Source organism: Pseudophryne corroboree, chromosome 8, assembly GCF_028390025.1.
Source record: "Pseudophryne corroboree isolate aPseCor3 chromosome 8, aPseCor3.hap2, whole genome shotgun sequence".
Taxonomy (NCBI): Eukaryota; Metazoa; Chordata; class Amphibia; order Anura; family Myobatrachidae; genus Pseudophryne; species Pseudophryne corroboree.
Window position 1 is genome coordinate 214166981 of NC_086451.1, and position 18069 is coordinate 214185049.

The following is an 18069-nucleotide window of genomic DNA, read 5'->3' on the forward strand; positions in this document are numbered from 1 at the left end:
ACTCCTCAACATATAATATGTTAGCCTTGAGGAATACATGTGTCCCTATGTGTGATGCACCATCATATTTAAGACTCACAAACTTACTGTAATCAGGAATAATTTATTTCCTAATGTTTGATGCTGTAAACTTGATGATGTGTAAGTAAATACACAGTTTGCCACACATATACATTATTATACACAGTTTTTATTTTTGTTGTAAAAGTACATATTTGTTTGTTTCAGCATCATGTGTAAAAACATGCTTAATAATTTAAAACACACACAAACATGTCCCAACAATACTGACATTCATTTGGACAATGTTTTTCCTACAAAACAAAGGAAACATATTACAAGCTTTTTACGCAACTCAATTGTGTTCTTCTTGTAATGTTGTATAGATAAGATAGCTAAGATATGTATCACTAACATTGTAATTTGGATTGTCTGCAGGCAAAGAGAATGATTGGAATCTAGAAAGAGTATTGATTAGAAAAAAAACAAGTGGTCATTTTACTTCCTGCTAAAGACATTCTGCCTGGCTGGCAATTATTGTATCTGCAAGCAAAGAGAATTATTGGAATCTAGAAAGAGTAATGATTAGAAAAAAATCAAGTGGTCATTTTACTTCCTGCTAAAGACATTCTGCCTGGCTGGCAATTATTGTATCTGCAGGCAAAGAGAATGATTGGAATCTAGAAAGAGTAATGCTTAGAAAAAAATCAAGTGGTCATTTTACTTCCTGCTAAAGACATTCTGTCTGGCTGGCAATTATTGTATCTGCAGGTAAAGAGAATGATTGGAATCTAGGAAGAGTAATGATTAGAAAAAAATCAAGTGGTCAGTTTACTTCCTGCTAACATGTATGTGTGGCTCCATCAACATTTCCCTCCTCCAATATCCAAAAAAGAAAGAAAATGAATAAATGTGCGTACTATTTTTTTTATTTTTTTTGGGCCACTTATAATTAATGATGTTAAAAAAGGGTCAAGGAGCTAAGTGTTATATTTTGTAAAGCATCAAAAACACTTGCTAACTATTTTGAGTTACTTATCACAAATGTCTAACTTGTTTTTTTTCACGTTTTTTTTTTGCTGGCTGCTTGTCCTGCCCTTTGCCTTTAGCACTGTCATGTTGGCGTGCTCTGGTGGACCATCTTGGTGGTGATGAGACTGGCGTGATATTTGGAGTAGTCGTACCAGAACTGCTGGTTGTTTGCTGTTGGTGCATGCATCTGAGTGTTTCATTCAGGTTAGTGAGGGTGGCATTGAGTTCACGTGTAGCAGCATTTTGATTGTCTACTATTTGGAATAAACTTTCATTAATCTTTTGACTGTTTTGAAAAATGCTCATATAACTTTGCTGTTGTCTGTGCTGTTCTTCCATTAGTCTGTGCTGTTCTTCCATTAGTCTGTGCTGTTCTTCCATTATGCGCTGTAAGTTGCCCATGACCTGTGTAATGTCTGTACGCATGAGTTCCATGGTATTGCCTATTCTGGTTGTTTGCTCATTTTGTCTACTCAGATTTCTTGAGATTCTTCTGAGGTGAGATGGTAGGCTTGGAAACATTTGTGTCTGCTTACGCAGGCAATCTTCATTAGTGGCCTGCTGTCTAGCCCAAATAGTCCAAAACACCTGATCAGGGCCTTGTGTTCCTGGTGTTGTTGGGCTGTGTTGTGGTGGTGGTGTGCTTTGCTGTGGTGGTGTACTCACAGGTGCTGGGGGGCTCATTCCTTGCATTAATGGCTGCATTTCTAAGATGTTTGTCTCCTCCATGTCACTGTGTTGGTGTTGTTGTGGAGGGATGCTGTTCCCAGGACTCGAAGCTGAAATGTTAAACAAATCTCCGTTAGCTATCCATATGTTTGTGAAATGTAAAAAAATCACTACACATGGAACACATGTCATTCACTGTTGCTTTCAACTATTCTGGCTAGCAACATCATCACTCATAGCTTAAATACATACATATGCCTGTTTGTGGCAAATGTGTCTGGTTACTTAATTGTGAAAGCAAACACTTTAGTTTTATTGTAGCTCACACATACTCCACCATAAAAAAAACATTGTAATACATAATGTGTTACCTTATAGCTTTGTTCAAAAAAACATAGTAATGTTTTTTAATGTATTTTGCAATGTTACCTCAAGCACACATGAGATTTTTGGAAAAACAAACTTACTTTTTACAAACAAACCAACATGCTTTTTTGTTGCAGCATCTTATACCCAATGTCATACTGTATGGCTCAAGTGGACATACATATCTTTACTGGATGTGGACAAGGCCATTTAGTTTGGATTCCATTTCAGCTTTTACTTACTGCGGTAAGTATTTTTGTTTTGGATGTGTTTTGACTTAATGCGGTTATGACTGATTTTGATTATGTTCTGACATTTTACACATTTTTTTCAGTTTGATACTCACAATCAAGATGAGGGGAGTGTGGATGACGTCTTGGAGGTGTGTCCAAAATTTGGAGTGGGAGTACAGAACATACGGACGATAATCTTCGTGGCGGGGTAGCCTGCTGTGTTTGTGCCGGGACATACGACCTTGCTTTCTTTTCGGCCACAGGTTTTTTGTGGTGATGTCTTACAGAAGTGCCACTTCTGCTGCTCCATACTTCTTTTGATGGACCTTTTAATGAAAGTGCAATTTTGTTATGGCCATTCCTTTACAAGCATACCCTATACTACAATGGACACTTTACCTGCTTCCGCAGCGTCATCATCATCAGATGTGATAGGAGTTACTGGCCGACGAGTAGTACTGCTTTTTTCAGACACTGTATAAAATGAAATATATTCATAAATCATGCTATTGTGTATACATCCACCCATTATGCTTATAAACATTTTAACATTTAGAAATGCTTGGTTTTTAATTCAAACAAACATAAGGACCAGAAATACAAAAATAAAAATAAAAAAAAGACCAAAACACATATGCACTATGGCAACATCAACACAGGAAAACATGTACAGGATACTGACATAGGCCACAAGTTCAAGGAAAGGATTTTTAATAAAATAAAAACACACAACTTCATTTTGTAATGGAAGGAAAAATATTACAGATGCAATATCTAATTTGCTCTGTGATGTGGCACTCCAAAGACACATTACCACTATATGAGCAAAAACAAAATGCAGCAATTTAAAAAAAAATAAAAAATGCAGTAGGGTGTCACGGTACAAATACAAGCAAAAAAAAAAAATATTTTAAAAAAATAAATACATAACATTCTCTAAAGATGACATTACACATGTAAGTGGTTTACAAACCACTTTCCAGTACTCCAGCCTCTAACATGACAACGACTTTTTTGAAAAAAAAAAACATGGATCACTTATATATAAAACATAGTCATAATTTTTTACGAAAAAAACGCCCAAAAGGAAAACATTATTGCAGGACAATTCAGAGACACACCAAGTCCAAACTACACATGCTAAATATCTGTCTGAAAAACACATGACATACAATAAAGTAAGATGTTACATTGGCTTTTATCTAAAACATGACCCAAAACAATGTATTTGCTGACACACACTTGAAGATGGGAGTAATATGCAACGTCACATGACACACATTACAAAATAAAACATTAAAAAAAAAATGCAAATACACATGCTCACCATTCTTCCTGGGCCTATCTGAATCCCAGACATGGGTTGCAGAGACAACTTCTGGAGGTATTACACTCCGCATGGGCTCCTCATACTCCAAATAACTTGCAATATAGGGCTGGCCACCAACGGTTTTCCGAGCCGACTTGGCCTCCTTGGCCATTTTGGACTTGACACGTCGCTTTATGTCATAGTACCGTTTGCGGCATGTGTCCTCCGTCCGCTTGACCACCCCCTCACTATTGACAGCAGCAACTACTTTCGCCCACAACACCGTCTTCCTCCGTGTTGGCACCTTGGCGGACTCAGGGCCAAATAGCTGCCTCTGATACTTCATCAGCTCACGCACCAATGCCACATTTTCAGCAAAACTAAACTTAACATTCCGCCTAGTCTTAGTAGTGGTGCGTGGCTGCGGAGCACTCTGACTGTCACTATCACTTGAGGCTGCTGCAGCAACCTCACCCACCTCCTCCACCTCACTAACCTCACTAACCCTCACCTCCTCCACCTGACCGACCTCCTCCCCCTCACTCACACCCTCCACCTCTGAGTCACACATAATTGTGTGTCTAAACAGTTAACACAGGAAAAAAAAAGACAAACAACACACTCCTCCACTACCACTACACAACTCACACACACACACACACACACACACACACACACACACACACACTGACAAGGGACTATAAAGAAAAATAACTTGGACTAAAAATGAGACAAAACCACAAAATACAAGACAACAAGAATGACAAGACGACTTTCAAACACAATACCACACTCAGAAATCGCTACCACCACTCCTCTTCAAACCACAAAATCACCTACCTCCACAGCACAACCTCCCTCCTCCTCACCACTAACTAAACCCACGAGGTGCGGACGGTTTGGGGCGTATTTATATGGTTGCGCACAGACACTCCTACCATCTGAAACACAACCAATCACGGACGGGGATGAAAATCGAAACTGAAAGTGAAAATGCGGCCGCAGGAAAAAAAAACCCTGCCGCGTTTAACTTAGGAAAAAAAACAGCAAATACAACAAAAACACGTACGCAAACGACAATGACGGCCGTAAATGTGCCAAAAAAAAACGACTGGCATCGACATCGGAAAACACGAAAACCATAAAGTCGACTGCTTCGTAACTTTGCGTATATGGATTCAAAAAGTTGCATGAAAATGCACCCGATACAAAACGAGTTTAAACACTACACAAACTGACTCAAACATGAATATTAGTAAATATTGCCCTTTGAGTCTGTTCCTGTATCACTATGGGATCGCCAATGTGAGGCACTCAGAGTTTAAAAGGAGGATGCATGTGCAAAGCTAAATCATCATCCAATTGGATGAGCTAATTTCAGCTTTTCACAAATATCAAATAGGGATGGTAAGCTTCCTTAGAAATGATAGGACTAGAATGGCTCCCCATAATTGTGTACACTATGCAGATAGCATTGACACATTAATATGAGTGACCCCTTATTCCTTGGGACTCCTAGCCTTAAAGGTCAGTCCAGGGCAACTAGTTATACAAACCCCTGTTTGAATGAACATCAAGGCAACAAGCTTATAGTTGCAATAAGTGCCCAGGGATTCACTGTTCAGTACTTAAGAGCTAAGAACCCCATATTTGAAGGAGCCACTAGAGGTCATATGGGTGATAATACATACACATTTTGTGGAACCTGGGCCCTCAGGTTATACTGCAGTTGTTGGTCCCCAAAGTTATGCAAGGTTCAAATAATTGGCTTGTTCCAGCTGGGGACCCCAAAGCACTTTGGACACCCATTTTGCAGGATTCATGGACAAATCAACATGAAGGTACCCTAACAATGTAGGGACTTTAGCATTTTCAGAATACTTATTTTTTTAAAGATATTTGTACAGATATGCATGTATCCTCCTTTGACAATCTGAGACTTCATCCAATTGGATGAACTAATTTCAGCTTTTTACAAATATCAAACAAGGATGGTAAGCTTCCTTATAAAAGGATAGGACTACATTGGCTCCCCATAATCGTGTACACTATGCAGATCGCATTGACACATTAATAAGAGTATCTTCTTTCTCTCTGGACTCCTAACCTTAAAGGTCAGTCCAGGGCAACTAGTTAATGTGAGGCACTTAAGGTTTAAAAGGAGGATACATGTGCAGCTATCTGTACATATATATATATATATATATATATATATATATATATATATATTCTGGACTTATAGGGCACATAGCTTTATTATTGACAATTATAATATATATATATAAATTGCACTAGTGCAGGTTGGCCAACCTGTGGTTCTCCAGATGTAGTGAAACTACACGTCCCATCATGCCCTGCCAAACTTTTGCTCTTAATAAATGCTAGAACCATGGCAGGGCATGCTGGGATGTGCAGTTTCACTATATCTTTAGAGCCACAGGTTGGCCAGGCCTGCACTAGTGTGCTTGGTTCTATTGTTGCATGCCTGTATTTCACATAGTTTTATTTAGTAAAATATTATATGTATTGTCTATCTATCTATCTATCTATCTATCTATCTATCTATCTATCTATCTATCTACATATACGGGGAAACACCGCACTCGCCATACCCAGAAATAGGGTGCACACCTGCACTCACCAACCCCAATGGCCTGTGATCACATTGCTTAAATATTACACAGAGAGCCTATATATATATATATATATATATATATATATATATATATATATATATACAGTATATATAATTTTAAAAACAGGAGGGTTTTCTGTTTGCTAAGAAATGTCATTCATAACAGATTGCATGGCAACCCTCCCCCAAGTCACAGGCCATCTATGCAGGCACTGTATTTCTAAACAATAAAGACGTCTCCTTTCACTACAAAAAAAAGACTTAATCCACTTTAGTCTGAATACACATCAACTGCTGCTCACTTTAACCACAGAATCTAAACACACACTACAGTAGTAATGGATATAGATACAGATACAGTATACAGTATATATATATAAATATATATATATATATATAGTTAAGACAAATTACCGGCACTCACTGTCTTAAATGTAGTACGCCCGGGTGCCCTCCGTCACTTTCGTGCATGTAATCAAATTTGTACTCCGGCGGCACTCACTCAGGACTTGTACAGCAAATCAATAAAGCAGAGACAACGCTCTTAACTTAGTTAACGTTTCAGATTTATATCTTTCGTCAGAACAGCATATACACAATAATCCACGTACCTTTATACCCTTCACCATCACCCGTGCACTGTATCCCAGGCTCGTCCACGCCGGCGGGGGACGGATGACGTCATCAACCTGCACCACTCTCCCAGACGCTCCTCCCCGTCGACGTCCCGGTTGCCATAGGGACCATCTATAAACAACAAGAGTGCAATATACATTATACCACGTCTCCAGTAAAAACGCTGGAATCAGATAAGACGCAGTATAAAATCCCCTTTGTTCAGAGATTTACAACTATTAGTGGTGAAATATCTAAACATACGAGGGAAGCCTGGTCAATCATTGCATCGGATAAGGAAACAAGTACCTTCAAGGATATGTCCCTATTGCCTAGTTATACTAGGAATAGGAACCTGAAGGATTACTTGGTACATAATGACATTTCTTCTTTTCGACCTATCCAGAAAACTACATTTTTGACTAAAAAACCAGGGTGTTACATATGTGTGGGCTGCACAACTTGCAGCTACATGGAGGTGGGCCCTGGTTTTTCACATCCCCATACGGGGAAGTTCATAAAAATAGACAAAATTCTGACGTGTACTTGTACCCATGTGATTTATTATATAAGATGCCCATGTGGGCTTTTTTATGTGGGTAAAACCACACGACAATTTCGCGAGAGAATGGCCATGCATAGGTCCGCGATCCGTGCAGCTATTGAGGGACAGAGCCAGGCACAACCAGTGGCCAGGCATTTTGCCAAGTTTAGACATGGGTTGGCAACCCTCAAATATAAAATCATTGACCAACAACCTAAAAATATTCGCGGTGGCGATAGAGGTAGGTTGTTATTACAGCGGGAAGCCAGGTGGATACACCGTTTAAATACAGTTACCCCAGGTGGGCTTAATGAGCATTTTAGCTTAAACTGTTTTATAGATTAAAAGTGGATAATATATAGGTCAAAATGATTTTATACTTGAAACTTATTATGATTGATTGTTAGTCATGCGTAACTTGGTAGCTGATTCCAGCGTTTTTACTGGAGACGTGGTATAATGTATATTGCACTCTTGTTGTTTATAGATGGTCCCTATGGCAACCGGGACGTCGACGGGGAGGAGCGTCTGGGAGAGTGGTGCAGGTTGATGACGTCATCCGTCCCCCGCCGGCGTGGACGAGCCTGGGATACAGTGCACGGGTGATGGTGAAGGGTATAAAGGTACGTGGATTATTGTGTATATGCTGTTCTGACGAAAGATATAAATCTGAAACGTTAACTAAGTTAAGAGCGTTGTCTCTGCTTTATTGATTTGCTGTACAAGTCCTGAGTGAGTGCCGCCGGAGTACAAATTTGATTATATATATATATATTCCATAGACAAAAAACCTTACGGTTTCACATGTCCCATTAAGGCTTCTTAGACATGATCGAAATTTCAGAAACCTGTTGTAACTCTTCCACTCAAACTCCAAAAAGCAATGAAATTCCGATCATTAAGGCTGACGCCTTAATGGACGTGTTCCTTGCGCAATACAGATATGGTATGCCATCACAGCCTGTGGGTAAGTGCAGATTCAGCACTCTCACAGAGTGAGATTGCTGTCACTCACACAATGGTGGAGCTGCTAATTCACAGATTTGTGTGCTCATTGGAATACACACATGCAGTCTATGCAACTGAAGGTCTGAGCAGTTTTGTGGTGCTCCCATCCCACACAGTGCCCACAACCATCCCATTCGGTCACCACAACCATCCCACCTTGTTACAACATCCTTCTGACTCCATACATCCATCTCACATAGTATACACATTTAGCTCCCTCAAACATCTTGGTTAATTGCTAAAACTATAATACCCTATCTACGGTCTATGCATCTACACTTACTTCCCCTATACACCCCCATGCTGCCCTGTCTTCCCCAATCCCTACTGCTGTGTTCTCCCATCTGTGCTAGTCTGTACTAACTTATCTGCACCATCTGTCTTTCCCCACCTGTGCCTTGTCTGTACCACCGTTCCCTTCTCTCTGTGCTGCTCAGTGTTTCCTTCTTCAACGTCACTCTGCCTCCTTCAGTACATGGCACACTATTTTCTCTCCCATCTGCACCAGTTTTCTACCCATCCATGCCAGTGTTTTCAACCCATCTGCACCGCTCTGTCTCCCTTCCCATACTTGCTGCTTAATCTACCCCCTATCCACACCACTCTTACCCCATTCATGTAGCTGACATCCTGAAGGTAAATTTCGTGGATCATGTGCTCTTGGCAGGGGGATAACCGCTACAGCCCACCCCCCAGTGGTCTGGAAACACCTCCGTTGTGCAGACCATGCCCTGCCAATGGCATGCTAACGCTGTTTGCACGCCCCCCTCCTTCCCCGCAACCACCTCTGCCTATCAATCAGGCAGGGTGATCGCAGCCAGTGAGATGCTGATAGCATCTCACTGGGCTCCTGGGGTACGCACGCGCAGTGCGGCCATTGCACGTGCGCACCTCACAAACTAATTCAGACTGCGATTGCTGCTGCTGCGGTCTGAATTACCCCCTGTGTTTCTTTGTCCCCCCATCAGTGCTGCTTAGTGTTCAACTCTATCCACACACTTCTGTTCCCCCATCCACACCGCTCTCCTCCCTCCAATCAACAACACTCTTACCTCATCTGAGCAGCTTTGTCTTCCGCTCAGACCTTCAGTTGCATAGACTGCATGTGTGTATTACAATGAGCACACAAATCTGTGAATTAGCAGCTCCACCATTGTGTGAGTGACAGCAATCTCACTCTGTGAGAGTGCTGAATCTGCACTTACCCACAGGCTGTGATGGCATACCATATCTGTATTGCGCAAGGAACACGTCCATTAAGGCGTCAGCCTTAATGATCGGAATTTCATTGCTTTTTGGAGTTTGAGTGGAAGAGTTACAACAGGTTTCTGAAATTTCGATCATGTCTAAGAAGCCTTAATGGGACATGTGAAACCGTAAGGTTTTTTGTCTATGGAATTTCATCGCTTTTTTTAAATTTATTCTTTTTATTCAGAAATGTAAAATTTCACTGTAAGAATAAACATTTGATTTTTTAAATGTTTAATGAAAATGTTCGTATAACATCACTGTTCTGTGCAAAATTATTTTATTAACCAAACCGAATTGTTTAAGGTCCATACACACTTAACGATTTAATGAGCAACGTCGCTCATTTTCCCCCTCCTTGAGCGATGTCGCTCGTTTTATCGTTAAGTGTGTATGCCGCCAGCGACGAACGATGCGCGGCCCCGCGGGTCGGCAACAATCGTCGCTGTCGGTAGGTCATGCATGAAGGATGTGGACTGTCGTCCACGACCTTCATGCAGGGCTGGCGGGGGCGTGACGTCACTGAGCGATATGAGCGGTCATATCGCTCAGCGTGTACAGTTGGCCGCCGGCCGGCCGGGGGAAACATTAGATGATGTCGCTCACAGAGCGACATCGTTTAATGTGTATGGGCCTTTAGACTTTGGTCAAAATATTTTGCTGCCTTTGCAGCTGATGCAGGGAGGGGGGTAGGCGGCAGCAGCCTGTGACTGAGGCTGGAGGTAAGCGTGAAATGCATTGCTTGTACGTGTGAGTGCGTGGTGTCAGGTGCTGCGCGTGTATATGTGTGTGTATGTGTGTGTGTCAGGTGCTGCCTGTGTATCAGCTCCTGTGTGTGTGTGTATGTGTCAGGTGCTGCGTGTATATACGAGTGTGTCTGATGGTGCGTGTGTATGCGTCAGCTGCCGCACGTGTATGTGTGTCAGGTGTTGCGGGTGTATATGTGTGTGAGTATCAGGTGCTCCGCGTGTGTACAAGGGTAGGTCTGGTGCTGTGCATGAATACGTATGTCTGTGTCAGGTGCTGCGCGTGTACATGTGTGCATCAGGTGCTGCGCGTGTACATGAGTGTGCATTAGGTGCTGCGCGTGTACATGAGTGTGCGTCGGGTGCTGCGTGTGTACATGAGTGTGCATTAGGTGCTGCGTGTGTACATGAGTGTGCGTCAGGTGCTGCGTGTGTACATGAGTGTGCGTCAGGTGCTGCGCGTGTACATGTGTGTGCGTCAGGTACTACACGTGTCTATGTGTGTGTGAGTAAGGTGCTGCATGTGTTTGTGTGTGTCTGATGGTGTGCGTGTATATGTATGTGTCAGGTGCTGCGTGTATATGCATGTGTCAGGTGCTGCATGTTTATTTGTGTCTGATGCTACGTGTGTGTGTCAGGTGCCGCACGTGTATATGTGTGTGTGTCAGGTGTTGCGCGTGTATGTGTGGGTCAGGTGCTGCATGTTTATTTTATTGTGTCTGATGCTACGTGTGTGTGTGTCAGGTGCCGCACGTGTATGTGTGTGTCAGGTTGCGCGTGTATGTGTATGTCAAGTGCCGTTCCCCTTCTTCCCATCCCAGCTCTCTCTGTAGAATACAGCTCTGCACCCAGAGAGAGGGAAAGACTAGGGGGCTGATCACTGCACTGCTCACTTTTTGGTCATGAGTTCGGCCTCCTGTTTCTTCCAGTGCTGTGTTCCTGCAGCCCAGCCCTCCCTGTTGTGCCAGAGAATCAGCCCTTCCTTCCCCTGCCAGAGAGAGAGAGCCAGAGGCAGAGACACTCTTCCCGTAGCTGGCTTACCCCCAGTACTTCAGCACTGGCCATGCGGCAGTCAACAAAGGAGACCAGCAGGGGGTTCTGGCAGCATCAGCTGTGGCCGCAGCTGGATCGGGGAGGCCTGTAGTGTCTGAGGTGGGCAGCACTTCCTCCGCCGCTGTCACCTTCCCCTGCCGGAGAGAAAGCCAGAGACATACCCTTCCCGCAGCTGGGCTACCCCTAGTACCTCAGCGCTGGCCAGGCGGAAGTCTATGGAGGGGACCGGCAGGGGTTTCAGGCCACAGCAGCAGCGGCCGCAGCCAGATCAGGGAGGCCTGCAGGGTCAGAGCTGGGCAGCACTTCTACCAACACTGTCACCTCTGTGCTGGGCATGTACACCAGTCCGTACGGACGGAGGTGTCCACAACAGGCAGCAGTATAATGAGTCAGACAAACTCATTACACGCCGCCCACTGCTGCGCCGCATGCACTCGATGGAGGAAGCCTAGATGCGGTCCCCAGCTGCAGCGAGGGAGAAGGGTGATCACATCACCCTTCAACCCGGCACCTCACAATCAGCTGGGGATCTGCAGTAGCTTCATCTCTCTCTTCCTCTCTGACAGCACAGCAGCCCCTCTGGGTCCCATGTAGCTCTGCCCCCCTGCTCAGAGTTCACTCGGCCTCTCCTGATTAAAAAGAAAATAAGAGACTGACCTGCTGCTCAGATGCGAGGAGGGGACGCGCGGTAGGTCCTCTGTGAGTACACTACACAGTCAAAATTAACTCTGACTCCTCACAACAGTGTGGACTGCGGGCGACGTCAGACGCCAATTTGGGTGTGCTTGCCGCACTACCTGCCCATCAAGCCCAACGTGGTGCCATGGTGCAGCCCCGCCCACTATACGGATTCCATTTTGTATTAGGAACCCTATAACAGCATTCTGACATCCCTCCCCATGATGCTGCCATCCATACACTGCCGCTCTCACACAACTGTACACTGCTGCTCTCATACATCCATACACTGCCGCTCTCATACATCCGTACAACCCCGCTCTCATACATCCGCACACTGCCGCACTCTTACAGCCGCACACTGCCGCACTCTTACAGCCGCACACCATTGCACTCTTACAGCCGCACACCATTGCACTCTTACAGCCGCACACCATTGCACTCTTACAGCCGCACACCATTGCACTCTTACAGCCGCACACCATCGCACTCTTACAGCCGCACACCATCGCACTCTTACAGCCGCACACCATCGCACTCATACAGCCGTACATTGCCGCTCTCATACATCCGCACACTGCCGCTCACATCTATACAAACATAGCCTCCATACATCTACACATCCAATCCCCGCGCAAGGGAACACTGAAATCACTATCACTTTTGCCCGGGGTGTGACCACAGCCAGCCACTACTCCGGCCACCTTCTTGTGACACCAAAATGCATCTTACCTATCATCAGGGTGGTGCTGCTGCTGGGGGTGGGTGGGTTGCTGCCTCAGTCTCCAGGTTGGTGCTGCGATTGGAGGGGGTACTGCTTCCCTGTGCTGCCACTGTCTCCCGGATCATCGTGCCGCTGGCTGAATTGCAGCTTGACGCTACTGCTGCCGGGAGTAACAGCTTCCTGGCTGTTGTTGCTGGTGGCTGCCTACTGCTCATTGCCACCGGAACACTGACCGGCTCGGCAGTGATGCTGGCGGAGGAGTAGTGGCGGTGGGGTGGGGGTGGGGGGGTGCCTGCTCCCTTCCCTCGAGCATGCTGCAGTGTACAAAAATAAATAATAAATAGAGAGCTTACCAGGGTGAGAGTCTGTATGGATCACAGTGATTACATGGGGCACAGCAAAAGGACACCTTGCTGTGAGGGGCTCTGCCCACACAGATTGCTGCACCCTCTCTGATGTCAGCCGCTGCCCTCTCGTTCTCTGGGCGGCTAGTTCCAGTGTGAAGTAGGAGAGGAAGAGAACACACAGGAGAGCAGCCCTGATATATAACAGAGGTGGAAGTTCTATAGGCAGCAGAGACGGAGACCAGCCAGCCAGTCTCCCAGTGCCCTGATCACTACACGCCTCCAGCACAGCATTACAGGAGGGTCCTATAGTGCTGCCCTGAGCTAACAGGTGTGTGTACCAAGTGTACCCCGTACAGTGTGCTGCGCCCTGGTATCTCTGAGAGGGGTGAGGTCACCGTGCCGCTTTAGTATATGGCTTTTCCTTAGTACTGTACGTTACAGCCCTGCACTAGTGGTGGCAACTCTGCCCTATGTGAACCTGTGAGGTTATTTTCCTATTTACAGAATAACCGGGGAGAAGGCGGCCATATTGCGGCTCTCAAGTGAAGGCACTCTAATACACCCCCTGCTGGCGGCCACTGTGCAGGCGCAACAAATTGAAATGCCCGATCTCTAATGGGGCATATTTCTCTTAATTAAAAAAAACCTGTAACTTTCTGAAAAACCACAACCCCAAAAGGCACTTCACTGGGACATGCTCTATCTAATAAAACAAACCCCAAGTCATATATATATATATATATATATATATATATATATATATACATATATATACATACACACACACACTCATGTATATACATGTATACACAAATACACGTATGTCCATGTTTATGTATGTATAATACATTGATAGAGTACATTATATTTATGAATTAATTGCTTCCCGATTCTGCAGCAGCATCATCAGCACCACCAGTGTTACTCACAGTCACTTCACACTGACTGCTGCACAACACATCACTTAATTTCCGGGCCGCCCGCCACCTGGTGAAGAGACATGGGAGATGAAGGACCAGCAGTGCCACGTTGAGCGGAAGTATTGTGAATTAGTTACCCACACACTCCTTGTGACACCTGCTCCCCGTCTGCCCTCCCACCCGCCGCCTGCCGTCCGGAACCCGCACTGACAAGTAAGTCTCAGCAGAATGTGTCTGCCGGCGGCTCCCAGTCCCCAGTGGTGTGGCGGCCGCGGCACACTAGGACTGAGAGACCGCAGCGGGAGGAAAGCACAGGTGGGCGGGAGGAGAGCATGGGCGGACATCACCAAGTCACATTGCAAGGTGACGCCAGTCCCCCCAGTGAGGCCGCCAACTAATGCACTCAGCATAGTATTAGCAGCAGGCAGAGGGGGGGCGGGCGCATCGGTGGTGGGAGGTACGGAAATGAGCTGCAGGCTAGGCTCCACCGATCACACACTCAGTGATCACTGTGCTACAGCAAGCGTGGCGTGCAGCGGTGCTGGACATTAGGGAGTGCCTGTGCGCACCAGGCACCCCCTGTACGCACGCCTATGCGCTACCACCCCCCATATGCCACACTACATCACTATGCTATAGCCCTCCCATATGCTGCACTTCATAATTACACTATACCCCCCATACAACATACTACATCACCACACTACACTACTCACAATAAAATTAAAGCATCCCAGTTCCTCATTCTTAATGAGCTCACGTGAGTTCTCTTCCCAACGGAGCTCCAGACCAAGTAACAATGAAGACACCAGCAGCGTGTAGGGGCATGCCTGGTCCACTTGTCAGGAGAGAGCAGTCACTGGAGGGTAAGAAGGGGGCGGGGCCTAGTCCTACAGACGGGAGAGAACACAGACAGGAGAGAGCAAGGTACAGGGGTAGAAGGGGACGGCTGATGTGAAGAAAGGGGCGGGGCCTATTCTTACAGGCTTTCAAAATTCGATTTTTTTAAAAATTCGACATTTGACAAATTCGACTTTTCTGCAATGGTACAAATGCGGCAATTCGACAAAAGTATATTCAATTGAAGTTTGTAAATTCGACAACAGTGCTTTTAAACAGTAAATTCGTCATTTTCAATCCGCCACACTTTGCTGGCGGAATCTAATAAAAAAATGTAAAAACATGTTTTTTTTGCAGTTTTCTTTTTTGGTAATATCATATCTATTTATATTAGAAGGGATTAGGTACTTGGTTTGTCTTTTTTGGAGGCACAAGTATTATTTATATATTTTTTAAAAGATTATTATTATTTTTTAAATGGAATGTGAAAAACCCGTAAAAAAAATTGCGTGGAGTCCCCCCTTAAAGCATAACCAGCCTCGGGCTCTTCGAGCCGGTCCTGGTTCTAAAAATCCGGGGGGAAAACGGACAGGGGATCCCACGTATTTTTAAAACCAGCACCAGGCTCTGCGCCTGGTGCAAAAAATACGGGGGACAAAAAGAGTAGGGGTCCTCCTTATTTTTTACACCAGCATCGGGCTCCACTAGCTGGACAGATAATGCCACAGCCGGGGGTCACTTTTATACAGTGCCCTGCGGCCGTGGCATTAAATATTCAACTAGTCACCCCTGGCCGGGGTACCCTGGGGGAGTGGGGACCCCTTCAATCAAGGGGTCCCCCCCCCAGCCACCCAAGGGCCAGGGGTGAAGCCCGAGGCTGTCCCCCCCATAAAAGGGCTGCGGATGGCAGGCTGATAGCCTTGAGAAAATTGAAAGAATTTTGTTTTTTCCAGTAGTACTACAAGTCCCAGCAAGCCTCCCCCGCAAGCTGGTACTTTGAGAACCACAAGTACCAGCATGCTGGAGAAAAACGGGCCCGCTGGTACCTGTAGTTCTACTGGGAAAAAAATACCCAAATAAAAACAGGACACAGACACCGTGAAAGTATAACTTTATTTCACACCTGCCGACACACACATACTTACCTATGTTGACACGAAGCAGTCGGTCCTCTTCTCCAAGTAGAATCCACGGGTAACTGAAAATAAAAGATAATTATACTCACCTGATCCAGGTTCCAGATTAAATCCACGTACTTGGCAAAACAAACCGAACACACGGACCAGACGGACTGAAAGGGGTCCCATGTCCACGAATGCAGACATCCGAATCTCGCGAGAATCCGACAGCGGGATGACAACGTTCGGGCGCGCTCGGGTTAGCCGAGCGAGGCGGGAAGGTTCGAACCTGCCTCGGACCCGTGTAAAATGGGTGAAGTTCGGGGGGTTCGGATTCCGACGAACCGAACCCACTCATCACTAGTATGTACGTGTGCGTCAGGTGCCGTGCGTGCACGTACGTGTGTGTCAGGTGCCGTGCGTGTACGTACGTGTGTCAGGTGTCGTGCGTGTACGTGTGTGTGTGTCAGGTGGCGCGTACCTACATGTGTATGTCAGGTGCTGTGCATGTGTGTACGTACACGCGTGTATGTGTCAGGTGCCGCACGTGTACGTGTGTGTGTGCCAGGAGCCGCGCATGTACATGTGTTTGGGTGTCAGGAACCGCGCGTGTACGTACATATATGTGTATGTGTGTGTGTCAGGAGCCGCGCGTGTACGTACATGTGTGTATGTGTGTCAGGAGCCACGCGTGTGCATACGTGTGTGTGTGTCAGGTGCCACACGTGTATGTACGTGTGTGTGTGTGTGTGTGTGTGTGTGTCAGGTGCCGCGCGTGTACGTACGTATATGTGTGAATGGAGCCGCGCGTGTACATACATGTGTGTGTGTGTGTCTCAGGTGCTGCACGTGTATATGTGTGTATCTCAGGGGCTTCATTTGTATGCGTCAGCTGCCACGTGGGTGTCAGGTGTTGAGAGTGTATGTGTTTGTGTCAGGTGTCGCATCTGCATGTGTGCGACTGTCAGGTGCTGCGCGTGTATGTGTGTGTCAGGTGCTGCATGTATATATGTGTGTGTTAGGTGCTGTTCATGTATGTGGGAGTGGCAGGTGCTGCATGTGTATATATGTGTGAGTAGCAGGTGCTGCGTGTGTATATGATTGTGTGTCAGGTGCTGTGCGTGCGTTAAATGCCACATGTATATATGTGTCAGGTGCTGCCTGTGTGTGTGTCAGGTGCTGCATGTCTGTATGTGTGTGGGTGTGTCAGGTGCTGCATGTCTGTGTGTGTGGGTGTGTCAGGTGCTGCATGTCTGTGTGTGTGTGTGTGTGTGTCTTTCAGGTGCTGCATGTGTGTGCCAGGTGCTGCATGTCTGCGTGTGTCAGGCGCTGCATGTCTGTGTGTCAGGTGCTGCGTGTCTGCGTGTGTGTGTCAAATGCTGCGTGTTTGTGTCAGGTGCTGCGTGTCTTTGTGTGTGCGTGTCTGTCAGGTGCTGCATGTGTGTGTCAGGCGCTGCATGTCTGCGTGTGTGTGTGTGTCAGGTGCTGCGTGTCAGGTGCTGCGTGTGTGTGTGTGTCAGGTGCTGCGTGTGTGTGTGTCAGGTGCTGCGTGTGTGTGTGTGTGTGTGTGTCAGGTGCTGCGTGTCTGCGTGTGTGTCAGGTGCTGCGTGTGTGTCAGGTGCTGCGTGTGTGTCAGGTGCTGCGTGTGTGCGTGTGTGTCAGGTGCACATCCCAGTTCCTCATTCTTAATGAGCTCACGTGAGTTCTCTCCCCAACGGAGCTCCAGACCAAGTAACAATGAAGACACCAGCAGCGTGTAGGGGGCAGGCCTGGTCCACTTGTCAGGAGAGAGCAGTCACTGGAGGGTAAGAAGGGGGCGGGGCCTAGTCCTACAGACGGGAGAGAACACAGACAGGAGAGAGCAAGGTACAGGGGTAGAAGGGGACGGCTGATGTGAAGAAGGGGGCGGGGCCTATTCTTACAGGCTTTCAAAATTCGACTTTTTAAAATTCGTCATTTGACAAATTCGACTTTTCTGCAATGG

General features: G+C 46.0%; 1 long non-coding RNA gene across 1 annotated transcript; it reads left to right on the plus strand.

The window, feature by feature from the left end:
- The first annotated feature begins 203 nt into the window (after positions 1 to 203).
- On the plus strand, positions 204 to 2490 carry LOC134947625 (uncharacterized). Its single transcript, XR_010182661.1, has 3 exons — positions 204 to 1236; positions 2205 to 2313; positions 2402 to 2490. It is a non-coding gene; the product is annotated as an uncharacterized LOC134947625 (long non-coding RNA).
- The last annotated feature ends 15579 nt before the right edge of the window (positions 2491 to 18069 follow it).